Here is a 14,064-nt window from a genome sequence, read left to right on the forward strand (position 1 = left end):
GAGACAGGGTCTTACCAGGAAGCCTTGTCTGGCCTCGAACTCCCAGAGCTCTGCCTGCCTCTGCCTACTTGGCAGACCAGTCTTACATTCTTTCTGCAGGAGAGAGAAACATGTTTTTGTGTTGATCCCAAGTGTGGGATAAGAAACAGACTAGTGAGAGAGCAGGATGTTTATCCCTTTAGAAGTCAAACCACTTTGTGGGGGAGCTTGGATGTTGCCCCCTGAAAACATCCTAGTAGAGACTCTAAGAGGAGATATGTATCTGAGCCCAAAACAAGAGGCCGGGGAGGAGAGGACTTGGGATTGTTTTGGCTGTTCATCAACACTTCTAGACGCTCCTAGAGAGAACTGCTCCAGGGGAGGCTTCAAGGCTTTGGACTCCAGCTGAGGCTTCCGGTTGCTCCAGGTTCCAGCAGCAACTTTGGTGGGATTGTTGGTTTGCTGAGGTCCTAACTGACTATGCCAGGAGAATTGTTCCTCGGAACTAATATCCTTAAGGTTTCATTATTGTGTTCTTTAATCTCTTTTTCCTATTGTTTAGGTTAGTTGGGTTTTAAGGGAGGTAGGCTCATTTAATAAGTTCATAATAAAATATAGTTGTTAAGAAAATTGAGCCTACAGGTGGCACCCAAGGTGCTTTGGACATCATGGGTAACTTAACTTCTAACATTGCAGGGGAAGATACAGGTTTTCAAGATATAGCAATGCTCTTTTAGGGTGTCAGCAAAATCCCAGCTGCTGTGGCAAAGTGCTTTCTTGCTTTATACCCAGAGGGAATTTTTTGTTTGTTTGTTTCTTCTTGGTTCTTTTACTGTATTACATTTTTAGAAGATTGGAAGAGAGACTGATAAGATGCAAAAACTGGAAGGGTCAGTACATCCCATCGTTCTGGAAAGGACTGCAGAGTTGGCTGTACAACTAGAAAATCTGAAGGTAGAGATTGAAGCAAATAGAAGACAAATGGCACTGTCAATAAAGGAGAAAAACCTGATAACTGAGAGCAAGTGTTTCCCACTGTTGTCGCCCCATCGTGCTCCATGGACCAGGTGCTCAGAACACCATCCTGTGGAAGGGGGCAGAGAGAAACAGGAAGCCAGAGAGCCTGTAAATAAAGGAACAGGACAGCCGAAAAAGAAAAGAGTCTTAGGAGAAAAATGTTCCCAGAGAGGAACCCTCCAAAGCCACACAGTCACCATCAGCTTTTCCAGTTACTGTAAGACGCGTGCCTGCTCACACGGTGCTGAGAGTTATGATGAAATGGCATGGAGTCCAATAGATATGTCAGATTTAAAACATTTTGAGGAATCTGTCGTCAGGTATGTTTTACATTCCACTTTCATTAAACACATGCTGAGTAACTGGACCACTCAGCATAGACTTGTTCCCCAGGGTTGGAAAAGTTTGGTTTCAGCGGTATTAGAAGCTCCACAACAACTGCAATGATTATCATGGTGGTAAAGGCAGGCAGAGAACAAGAAAATAGGAGAAGGGACATAAATGTTAGTAAGGAGCAATTGCTTGGGGAAGGGCGATACGCTGACTTAAGACAAGAAGTCCGGAGCCGGGCGTGGTGGCACACGCCTTTAATCCCAGCACTCGGGAGGCAGAGGCAGGTGGATCGCTGTGAGTTCAAGGCCAGCCTGGTCTACAAAGCGAGTCCAGGACAGCCACGGCTACACAGAGAAACCCTGTCTCGAAAAACCAAAAAAAAAAAAAAAAAAAAAAAAAAAGACAAGAAGAAGAAGTCTGATATGATACAGTGATCGAACAATGTCATGCTGCAGCCTTAAGAGCTTGGGACATGGTGGAGGAACCTGGTAGGATAACCGTTCCCTTTACTAAGATATTTCAGGGCCCTGGGGAAGCCTTCACAAAATTTTTGCAGAGATTGGGATCAGCGCTAGATAGAGCAATAGCAGATGCTGACACCAAACAGGCATTGAAACTCATTGTGGCACATGGGAATGCTAACACGGAATGTAAGGGCAATTAGACCCTTAAAGGAAAGAGGAGCTCCATTAGATGACTGGGTAAGAGAAACAATGGTTGTGAGAGATCCAGCCTAACTCTGTTTTGAAGCAGGGTCAAAAAGGGGACAGGCCCTGTAGCCCTGAGGAATTCCACCCTGCAGAACTGATAGTTCTAGCCTGCACAAACCGGAACTTACTACCCCACTCGCCCCCACCCCGAGACAGTTAAAACATCACCTCCAGGCTGAGGCATAGTTTTAGAACTACCCAATAGAATTAAAGGTCGTGTTAAGTAGCCAATAGGATTCTTACAAATCTGGCTTTAAGAAAAGTATAAGAACTCAATGCTCTTGTTACTCAGGGTTGCCTCTCCCGTTGTGTTGGCCCAATAAACTTCTTCTTGCATTTGCATCCAAACTGCCTCTGCCTCTCATTGGTCGCTTCCGGGAATAGACTCTCCCGATCAGAGTCTCACATTTTGGTGCATTTGGCCATTTGAGAAGAGAGGACCCGGCTCAGAGGATCGCTGGAGCGTCTGTCAGGTACCGCGGTCTGTCTCTGTGTTGTCTTACTCTGTTTCATTCTGTGTCACTGATGATCTGTTCTGCTTTCACTTTGTTTAGGAACGCCTGTGAGGGTGACAGTCCCTCAGCCTGAAGTTGGGGTTCGTGTCCCCGCCAGCACGGCTGAGACGGCTGCTGGAAGGAGTCTGGAGGGCGCTCCAGATCTCCCGGAGGGAATTGAGACAATTCCTCTCCACCTGGTGTGTGGGTGCCTTGTGTCTGGCGGATATCCAGGCCTCCGCCCACTGGTTTGTTTTCTTCCTCATCAGTGGCAGTGGCGAGCTGTTCTGGTTGTCTGTATCTTTGTGTTTACTTGTGGACTAGGACTGACGATCTTTTTGGACTTTGATCTGACTATGGGACAGATGGAGTCTACTCCTTTGACTGTGGTTACCGACCGTTGGACTGAAGTTAGGACTAGAACGCATGACATGTCACTGGTGGTCAAGAAAGGGAAAATGGGGGCTGGAGAGCTCAGTGGTTAAGAGCACTGCCTGCTCTTCCAAAGGTCCTGAGTTCAACTCCCAGCAACCACATAGTGGCTCACAACCATCTATAATATAATCTGATGTCCTCTTCTGGCCTGTGGACAGAACACTGTATACATAATAATAAATAGATCTTAAAAAGAAAAGAAATGAAAAGAAAGGCAAAATGATTACTTTCTGTTCTTCCGAATGGCCCTCATTTGGAGTTGGTTGGCCAGCCACTGGGACCTTTGACCTGAGAACCACCATGGCCATTAAACAGGTTGTTTTCAGTACCGGGTCCGCGGGCCACCCTGTCATCTGGAAGGAACTTATAACTGATCCCCCCTTCCTGGATGAGGCTGTGTCTCCCCTACTCTCTCTCCCAGATTTTGGCAGTCCAGGAGTGGAAACCGGAAGGAAGTTCAGAGAAAAAAGTTCTCCAGGCTATGGGGAGAGCAGACTTCCTTCTTCTGGATCCACCAGCACCCCCTCCCCCAAGCTGGAAAGAGTTCTGAGTTCTGTGCGAGGGCTGCTGCCCAAGATTTTTTTTTTTTTTTTTTTTTTTTTTTTTTTTTGAGACAGGGTTTTTCTGTGTAGCCTTGGCTGTCCTCGAACTCACAGCGATCCACCAGCCTCTGCCTCCTGAGCGCTGGGATTAAAGGTGTGTGCCACCATGCCCGGCCTGCTGCCTGGGATCTTGCCTGCTGTTTTCACCTCTACCCGGCCCTCCACTCACAATATGAAGAGTCTGGAGCAGAGGCTGCCTTCAGGTTCACTCTCTGTTCCTGTCTTGGCCCCATTGAGGCCTGGTGTGGAAAGGCCACCACCACATGACCCTGAGACTCGCAGGGTAGGTGGACCCCTAGCAGTGTTGGGTCCTTCTCGATCTTCTGAGGACCTGGCTGGTCCACTTCCTTCTTTCTCCCACCGTTTGGTGGGTCACGCAGTCAGAGGTTCTGTACGAGACATCCTGTCATGGCTGAGGGCTGTTGACTCTCCCTCCCCAGCTGGGCCTCTGGAGACCACATCCGGTCCTCCAGTTCTAGGTAGAAACAGCAACTCCAAACTCCTCTGGTGGTGCCTGGACAGTTGGTAGGGCATTGGCTAGTGATGGCGCCTCCCCTAGGGAAAGATGGACTCAACCGCTTTGAGAGGTTCAGAATAAGTCGTGGAGGGGGAACCTTAAAGGGCGGAGCAGGGATGGTACAGAGGGAGGAGCTGCTGAATTTTAAGGAGGGCTGAAGAGGCTGTCCCTGACCCAGCAGGAATGGGTCGCAGAGGAAGGGCAACTGGGCTGACATCAGGGACAGAAGGGCAACCTCGGCGGCAGAAGTGTCGCTTCCTAAGCCCAGGACCCTGGCCTGCTCTCAGCCCCCATCCCATGACCCTTCCCGTGGCCCCTGCGACCACCTTCCTCACAGAGGATAACACAAAACAGCCTGGAGTTGCCCTGCCTGAGTCATTTAGAGAGTCTGCCCAGCCAGGATCTGCTGCTGGGACCCAGTGAGAGTAATGACGAACTGTCACAGGGAGCTTATGGGGACCTCTCAGACCAGCCATCAGTGTCCCCCAGCTCTGCCTCCATTGCTGCCTCCCATTTTGACTCAAAGGAACTGCTTCCTCCAGAATTGCCCCCTCGCATTCCTATTGAGGAGGGGCCCCCAGCAGGGACAGTTCATCCCCTCTCAACTCCCTCCCCTCCCCTGGATACCCTGGAAGTAGCCACAGGGTCATTCCTGTTTCAGGGAGAGTCAGAGGGAGGTAAGGGGGATCAGCTCCTCTCAGGCTATCCTTGGTTCCATGGCACGGTCTCTTGACTCAAGGCTGCCCAGTTAGTGCTGGAAGGAGCGGCTCACATGGTATCTTCTTGATATGTCAGAGTGAGACAAGACGTGAATATGTCCTCACTTTCAACTTCCAGGGCAAGGCCAAGCACCTGCGCTTGTCACTGAGTGCGGAGGGTCAATGCGGGGTCCGACATCTGTGGTTCCTGTCCATTTTCGATATGCTTGAGCACTTCCGGGTGCACCTTATCCCTCTGGAGTCTGGAGGCTCCAGTGATGTTGTCCTCGTCAGCTGTGTGCCCTCCCAGCAACAGCAGGGCCGGGAACAGTCTGGGAGCCGTGCAGGAGGTGTGCGAAGGAAACCGATGCTGCCCCATGCCTCCTCCACCTTCCAGCCCTTTGGAGCAAGTGACTGTGTCCATCGCCAGCCTCTGTTGGCAGGTCTCAAAGGTGGCGCCCCGTGGCCCACCAATTTGGCTAAGACAATGGAGGCTCTGAAGACCACGTGCACCATGCTGGAGGGGCAAGTCATAGACCTGGAAGCCCTAAAAGATAAGCTGCTGGGAAAAGAGCGTCAGTGGGAGGCCTGGAGGGCTGACCACTCCCACTGCTGTGAAAGTCAATGGGATCACTGCCTGTGTCCGCGCATCCTCCAGCACCCAGGGATCCAGACTGGGAAGTCCAAAAGACAGATAACCCTTAGACTAGGGCAGTCGCCCACGCTGAGCTGAGAGTCCTCAGACCCACGGCTGCTTCCTGTCACCCTCTGACGCCCGCCCGGATGCTGGAAGAGTCGGGCGAGGTGCTGGAGAACATGCTGAAGGTGTCATGCCTGCCCGGAGGCTTCATCTTAATCCCGCCCCACCGTGCTGCTGCTCGCTGCCCACCAGCGATGCCGTGTGCCACATGCAGCAGTGCAACACGCAGGGCCAGCCACACGGCACACAGAATGCAGCGCACAGTGGATGCGGATATGCATGCTGATGCTGCGTCTGGACTTTTCCTATGAGCAGTACCAGAAGGCTGTGCAACAGTCAGCGGGCGCCATGGTCATCATCCTGTTCTGTGTCATGGCTGCCGTGCCCCAGGACGTTGTCTGGCAATTCATGGAGATGGAGCCTGAGATGCTGGCCATAGAGACGGTGGTGCCTGTGTACTTTGCCGTGGAGGACAAGGTCCTGTTGTCCATCTATGAGCAGACCCAGGCCACCTCTGCCTCACAGGGCTCTCTGCCTCTGCCACTGAAGTGCTGCTCCACATGGCCATGGCCAACTGTTTGCAGATGGTGACCAACGGAGCTCAGAGCCAGGCAGTGAGGGACTGGCTGATCACCAGTATGGAGGGACAGCTGACAGGGCTGGGGGGGGGGGGTGAGGACCTTCCCACCATTGTCATCGTGGCTCACTAGAATGCCTTTGAGGTGGCCTGTGGCTGTCTCTGGGTACTGACTCAAATAAGGGTGACATCTCAGTGCTGCTGGAGCTGGCTTGCCTCTTCTTGTGCCTCTACACGTACAAGCACACACATGCGACATAGGACCTGATGGAGAAGGGGGCACCACCAGGGTACGCCGGTGTTCACAGAGCAGATACAGGTTCAGCCCGAGAAGTTAGACTCAGGCGTGGACTGGCTCACCAACCAGTCACGGGCTGCCCAGCTGCTACACAAGGATGGCACATTCCTGAGTACACTGCAGCACTTCCTGAGCTGCTACCAGATGTGTACTAGCGGTACCCCGGGTTCATCTTTTGTGACCAGCTAAAGCAGGTGACGAACGCTTACAGGGTCAGGCCAGCCATCTTCCACCTGCTGCTTGCTGTGTGCGTTGGGGCGTACCTTGACATGGCGTACATGGCCGTCCAGCACTTCCACGTGCTGTACAAGATGGTGCAGAGACTGCTGCTCAAGGCCAAGGTGCTGTACACAGGTGGCCCAGGAGTGACTGGCCCAGGCACCCATAGCCCCAGACTGAACCACAGAGGGTTTTGATGGGTCACTAGGACACAGGGAAGCCTCCCTCTGTCCATTTCCTTGAACGTCTCTGGAGGAGAGCCATGTCCCACCTGTCCTCACTTCGGCCACTGGGGACACTGTCTGGTCCGTCACAGAGGAACATCCCTCATAGATCTGGTGGCCTACCTTGTCCCCAGACCTATGCGATCTGGCAGTGGGACAAGACTCTTGGGATGTACCTACCCAGAAAACCAGATCAAAGAGGCTACCCAAATGTGAGGGACAGGCCTCCTGCACACAAAGAAAACAAAACAAAACAAAACTATAACCCAAAAAACCAAAAACCTATTTTTGTGCCTCTTGGTGATGTGAAACCACTGGAAATAAGAGAACAAAAACTAAAAAGTAACTCCACAATCCATTATACAAGTCAGGTAATGACGATGGGGTCCTGTTCTCTATCCGCCTGACCTTCTAGTCTGTAACTGGTTCAGGTCTCTGCTTAGGAAGTATCCCAGAGTTCCTTCTCCCCACTAGACAAATGGTGGGGATGTGCATCTGGACTAACTCTGTGTCCTAGTCCAGTCGATCCCCAGAATCACCTACCACCCACATGACATCTTGCTTGATTCCTGGGATAGGGGCCTATACAGACAGCGCCGAAGGTATCTATCCTCTTAGGATTGGGGGTGACAGGAGCTGCCACAGGGATGTCTTCTCTAATCTTGCTGAACCCAAACTATCAGGGACTCTGGACAGCCATAGATTAGATCTCCATCTCCCATTAAAAAAAATCTCTAATCTTCCTCTCTGAAATTGTACTTCAGAACCAAAGAGGTTTTTATCTCCTGGTCCTACAACAGGGAGGACTCTGTGCAGCCCTCGAAAAAAGATGTTACTTCTATGTAGATCATTCAAGAGTACTTAAGGATACTAAAGCGCTTAATAGCTTTTATTAAGGAAAACATTAATGCTGTTCAGATTATGATATTTAAACAAGAATATATATATATACCCCTTTAGATACTTTCGACTCTCAGACAGCTCTAATTAAGATACAACCTGTTTCATGACTGAAAGAGCTATCCAATGCGAGTGGGGACTGAGAGAGCCAACCTAACTCTGTTTTGAAGCAGGGTCAGAAAAAGGACAGGCCCTGAGGAATTCCACCCTGCAGAGCTGACGGCTTTAGCTAGCACAAACAGGAACTTACCCCCACTCGCCCCCACCCCAAGACAGTTACCCCCAGGCTGAGAAATGGTTTTAGAACTACCCAATAGAATTAAAGGTCATGTTAAGTAGCCAATAGGATTGTTACAAATCTGGCTTTAAGAAAAGTATAAGATACTAGGGATGGGATAAACATTGAGATGTAACAAGAATAAATTAATTAAAAAAAAAAAAGAATAAAAAGAGCCTCTGTTAGTAAGGCATTCTGACCCCCTTTAAAAAAAAAAAAAAAGAAAAGAAAAGAAAAGAAAAGTATAAGAACTCTGTGCTCTTGTTACTGGGGTCGCCTCTCCCTCAGGTGCCGGTGGATTACGTTGTGTTGGACCAATAAACTTCTTCTTGCATTTGCGTTTAACCGGCCTCTGCCTCTCTCATTGGTCACTTCAGGAATAGACTTTTCCAATCAGAGCCTTACAATCGAGAACCTGTTTATATAGTGCAGGCATCAGACCCAAAGCTGCTCATTTGTTAGCCAAGACTGCTAACTGCTCCTCCCTCCCTCCCTTCCTCCCCTCCCCGCTTCTTTCAAGATTCTGAGACAGGATTTGCCAAGTAATCTTTGCTGGCCTGGGATTTGTTGTGTAGACCAGGCTATCCTTAAGTGTTCCAAGATCCTACCTCAGCTTTCTGACCCCACAACAAGTTGGGGGATCAGTGTCATGAAATCAAGGCCCTGAAACAGACAGCACCCCCCTCTTCCAAGGGGCGCTACAGAGACGGGGAAACCTCCACACTGACTATAAGACCACGCATGGACTCGTATGGAGTCAGACTGGCTCACTGGGTACATTGAAGGTTTGTGGGAGTGTTTGGTTTGGTTTGGTTTTTCGAAATACGGTCTCTCTGTGTTAGCCTTGGGTGTCCTGGACTTGGCTTTGTAGACCGGGCTGGCCTCGAACTCACAGCGATCTGCCTGCCTCTGCCTCCTGAGTGCTGGGATTAAAGGCGTGCACCACTTTGCCTGCCCCCCCCCCCCCTCTTTATTTTAAACACACTCAGAGCCATCTCCCCGTGGAAGCAACTCCCCACTGCCAGATCCACTTTCCGGAGGTGGCACATTCTCATAGCCTAATCCATCTACAAGGAGCCAAATAACACGGTTTACCTCGCCCTTCAGGGAACCCAGAGCCACCAGCAGAAGCTTCTGGGTGCCGCCCCTGAATGAACTCGGCAAGAGACCCTCCCTGCTAGCCCAGGTGAGCCTTGACTGAAGGGAGAGACTTCTTCTGATGCTATAACCTGCTGACATTGCTCACTCAAGCAAGGGGGCAGGGCCCAGTACAGGCCTTCTGTTCCCACCCCCACCCCCTCCCCCACAACACTCACAGCATTCAGGAGTCTGAGCAGGAGGGTGGCAGGTTCAAAGCTAGCCTGGGCCACATATATAGCAAGACCTCCCCAGTCTAAGAATAAAAGGGGGTGGAGGTTGGGGTGGGGGTTCAATTGGAAATGAATGCCTGTCTAGCACAAAGCCTTGCCTTCCCTCCCCAGCACTAAATAAGCTGGGCCTACTGGTTCCGATAAAGGCAGAAGCTTCAAATATTTATGGTCTTTCTCAGCTACATAGTGAGCCAGAGGCTATCCTGGGTTACATGAGACCATATTTATACTAAATAAATAAATAAATAAATAAATAAAATTATGCTAGAGCTTCTCCTGGTCTGAGAGCAGTCCTGGAGGGTGGCTGGGAGGGGGAGGGGCTGATGGAACCTGCTGAGGTGGGAATGAGCAACCTGTATGTGAGAGAATTCCCAGGGGTCATTTTGTCTTGCCACCCCTCCCCCTCCAGCCAACCCCCCCCTGTTTTTTGTTTTTTGTTTTTTGTTTTTTTTTTCTTGAAACAGAGTCTTGTGTAGCCCAGGTTAGCCTGAACTTGATACTTAGCCTAGGCTAGCCTGGAACTATGCCTCACCTTTCCAAGTGCTGGAAGTACATTTGTTTTTCTTGTCAGACAGGTTCTCACTATGTGGCCTGGCCTCGAATTCTTTTTCTTCTTCTTTCTTTCTTTCTTTGCTTCTTTTCTTTTTTCTTTTTTTTTTTTTTTTTTTTTTTTTTTGGTTTTTCGAGACAGGGTTTCTCTGTGTAGCCTTGGCCATCATGGACTCGCTTTGTAGACCAGGCTGGCCTCGAACTCACAGCGATCCGCCTGCCTCTGCCTCCCGAGTGCTGGGATTAAAGGCGTGCGCCACCACGCCCGGCTTTCTTTTCTTTTTTTTTTTTTTTGAAGACAGGGTTTCTCTGTATAGCCATGGCTATCCTGGAACTTGCTTTGTAGAGTAGCCTGGCCTCAAACTCACAGAGATCTGCCTTTCTCTGTCTCCTGGGTGCTGGGATTACAAGCATGTGCTACCAACACCTGTCTAGTCTCAAATTCTTGATCCTCCTGCCTCAGCTTCCAGAGTGCTAGGACTACAGGCAAACAGCAAACTGTATCTGAAGGTGACCTGTGTGTTCATTAGGTGTTAAGGACCCTTAGACAGTACCAAGACCAGCATGCCTGGGAGCCTAGCACGTAGGAGACTGAGGCAGCAGGGTCAAGAGTTCAAGGTCATTCTCAGCTATGAGGTAAGTCTGAGGCTAGCTTGGGTTACACGAGACCCTATCTAAACATGTACACGCGCGCGCGCGCGCACACACACACACACACACACACACATTAATCTTGTCAACTTTCAAGGATTTCAAAATACCATGGAAACACACCTCTGGGACTGTCTGTGAGTGTGTTTTGAAAAGGTTGACTGAAGGAGGGAACACTACACCATCACTTGGGCTGAGTTCCCAGACTCGAAAGAATAAAGTAGCCCATGGTGCCCGCCTCTAATCCCAGGACTGGAGAGATGGAGGAAGGATCAGGTGTTTAAGGGCAGCCTTAGCTCCACATGAGATAGAGGCTTGCCTGGGTACACAAAATAATGTCTCGGGGGGAGGGGGCGGAGGAAGAGAGGGAGGGAGGGGGAGGGAGGGAACGAGAATGAAGCACAGTTCATATCTCTTGTCCACTTTATGACTGAATGTGATATGACCAAACTCCCTTATGCTCTGGCTGGGATGGCCTCCCCTACTATGATGGCCAGTGCCCCAGAAGGGTGGTAGTTGGCCATCTCAGTATATAATATGAAGTACTTCCCTCCCACTTAGCAGCTGCAAAAATGACCACACTGGCCCAGGGGCCATCCTAGGTGTTAAAGACATAGCCAGTGTCATTTTCCAGGTCTGTCTGTCTGTCTTCTTGTTTGGCTTTCTGGAACCAGGGCCTTGTGTTTGCTCATTAACAACTACAACAGAAGCCACAACCGACCCCTAGCTGTCCCACTGGCCTCTGCCCTCCCCTTGGCGTCCAGGCTTCTGTCTCTGACTCTTCCCTCCTTCTTTGTATGGCTTCAAGGCTCAGCTTAAATGTCATGTCCTCAAAGATGTGTGGGAGAGCGAGATGCAAGAAGAGGGAGGCGGGGGTGGGGCTGAGAGAGCCAGGGGAGGCTTTGCTTAGATCTTGAAGCTGTGTAGGAACTGAGAGCGGCTCCCCTTTTTGTTTTGTTTGGGATTTTTATTTATCTGCTTATTTTATTTTATTTTGAGATAGGGTCTCATTCTGCATCCCTGGCTACCCTGGAAATTGCTACATAAACCAAGTTGTCCTCAAACTCACAAGAGATCCACCTGCCTCTACTTCCCAAGTGTGTGCGAGTGCCTGAGCAGGCTAGAGGCATCAGATACTCAGAAACTGGACTCTCAGGAAGGTGTAAGCCTCCTGATGTGGGTGCTCTGTGAGAGAAATATACTCTGTGAACTGATGAACCATCTCTCCAGGCCCACTTTGGTCCTTTTTTTTTTTTTTTTTTTAATGTCCTTAGGAGGAAAAATACATTGTTTGCTAAGGTGCTAGTGACTATCTACTCAGTCATTTTATTTGTTTGTTTGTTTATAGAGAGACAGGGTTTCATAAAGCCTAGGCTGTCATGGTGTTTTTTGTTTTTCTTTTTTTCTCTTTTTGAGACAGGGTCTCTCTGTGTATCCTTGGCTATCCTAGACTCTTTGTAGACCAGGCTGGCCTTGAACCCACAGCTATCTGCCTGCCTCTGCCTTGAGTGCTGGGATTGAAGGCCTGTGCCCACCATACCCAGCTTTGGTGGTCATGGTGTCAAACTTGTCTCATCCTCCAGGTGACAGGTATGCACCACCACACCCAGTTTGTGGGGTGCTAGGGTCTGAGCCTAGGGCTTAGTGCATGCCAGGCAAGCCCTCTTTCAACTGAGCCTGCATCCCCAGCCCTGTCCTTTTATCTACAACAACCTTGATGGTAAGACTTGTGGGACTGGAGAAGACACGGCCCAGCAGTTAAGAATGCCTGTTGCTTTTGCAGAGGAACCAAGTTCACTTCCCAGGACCCACATCCAGTGCCGCACAACTGCATGTGTCTCCAGCTCCTGGGAAATCCAGTGCCTCAGGTCTCCAAGGGCACCTCACCCACATATGTATAATTAAAAATAAAATAAATCTTTTTTGTTCTTTTGTTTGTTTTTTCAAGACAAGGTTTTTCTGTGTAGCCTTGCCTGTCCTGGACTTGATTCGTAGACTAGGCTGGCCTTGAACTCACAGAGATCCGCCTGCCTCTGCCTCCCAAGTGCTGGGATTAAAGGCATGTGCCACCACACCCGGCCCACTTTCTGGTTTTTTGAGACAGGGTTTCTCTGTGTAGCCTTGGCTATCCTGGAACTCTCTTTGTAAACTAGGCTGGGCTTGAACTCACAGAGATCTGCCTGCCTCTGCCTTCCTGAGTGCTGGGATTACAGGCATGTGCCACCATGCCCAGCCCTATGACTATATTCTTAAAGGAGTTGGGCAATAACTCCATAGAGCCCTTGCCCTATGTAAGACTCTAGGTTCAACCCATAGACCTGGAGGAGGAGCAGAGAAAAGAAGACAAGCATTCTAAGCCAAGTGGGCAGTGCATGTCTGGAGTCATAGTGCTCTGTGGATGGAGGCAGGAGACTCAGGAGTTCTAGGTCACCTAGAATTATATAGTTATTGGAGTCCAGTCTCAGTGATACAAAACCATGTCTGAGAAATCTTAAACATCCATCTCACAACATACTAACAATTGCTATGAAATACGGATGGTTTCAGGCAACCAGCCTGGCTATACATCAGATGAGCGCCAACTAATGGCTTTTTTTTTCCTTCTGGGGTCTGTCTGTTACCTATGGCCTTATGCACAATGGACACAAAATCTGCCATATAGCCTTGACCTATTTCTTAAACTTACTATCACACAAAAGCAACAGACATGCAACAGAAACCATACTTTGCATCCTGGGTTGTTTGTTTCTATGTAGTTCTGGCAGGCCTAGAACCCATTATGTAGACCAGGCTAATCTTGAACTCATAGAGGTCCACCTGCTCTGCTTCCCGAGTGCTGTAGCATTTACCTCTAATCCCAGTACCTGGGAGGCAGAGGCAGATGGATCTCTGAGTTCTAGGCCAGCCTGGTCTACAAAGTGAGTTCCCGAACAGCCAGGGCTACACAGAGAAACCCTGTCTAGGAAAATAAACAACAACAAAAAGAGTGCCACCAAGCCCACTGAATCCCAGATTGTGTGTGTGTGTGTGTGTGTGTGTGTGTGTGTCTGTGGGACTGTCTGTCTGTCTGTCTGTGTCTGTGTCTGTACACCTTATATGTGCCAGTGCCCATGGAAGCCGGAAGAGGGCATGCATGGCTCCTGGAACCGGAGTTACAAATGGTTGTGAGCTGCCATGTGGGTGCTGGGAATTGAACCAGGTCCTCTGGAAGAACAGCCAGGCAAGTGACTGCTGAGCCATCTCATGGGCACTTGAATCCTAAATTTTAATTTTTTTTTTTTTTTTTTTGTTAGTTTGTTTGAGACAGGGTTTCTCTGTGTAGTCTTGGCTGTCCTGGACTCCCTTTGTAGACCAGGCTGGCCTCAAACTCACAGCGATTCGCCTGCCTCTGCCTCCCGAGTGTTGGGATTAAAGGCGTGTGCCACCACACTCGGCTCTAAATTTTAATTTTTTCCATAGTTGGTGATATTCAGACTACTCTGAAGATGCTGGGCAGTAAAAGGGAGCCCAGAGT

At 49.7% G+C, this 14,064-nt stretch overlaps 2 pseudogenes; both read left to right on the forward strand.

Annotated features, from left to right (window-relative positions):
• The first annotated feature begins 3,676 nt into the window (after window positions 1–3,676).
• Window positions 3,677–5,518, forward strand: LOC127208602 (SH2B adapter protein 1-like; annotated as a pseudogene).
• Window positions 5,519–5,568: 50 nt separating this feature from the next.
• On the forward strand, window positions 5,569–6,776 carry LOC127208603 (nicalin-like; annotated as a pseudogene).
• Window positions 6,777–14,064: the final 7,288 nt, after the last annotated feature.

This window comes from Acomys russatus, chromosome 25 (genome assembly GCF_903995435.1).
Source record: "Acomys russatus chromosome 25, mAcoRus1.1, whole genome shotgun sequence".
Lineage (NCBI taxonomy): Eukaryota > Metazoa > Chordata > Mammalia > Rodentia > Muridae > Acomys > Acomys russatus.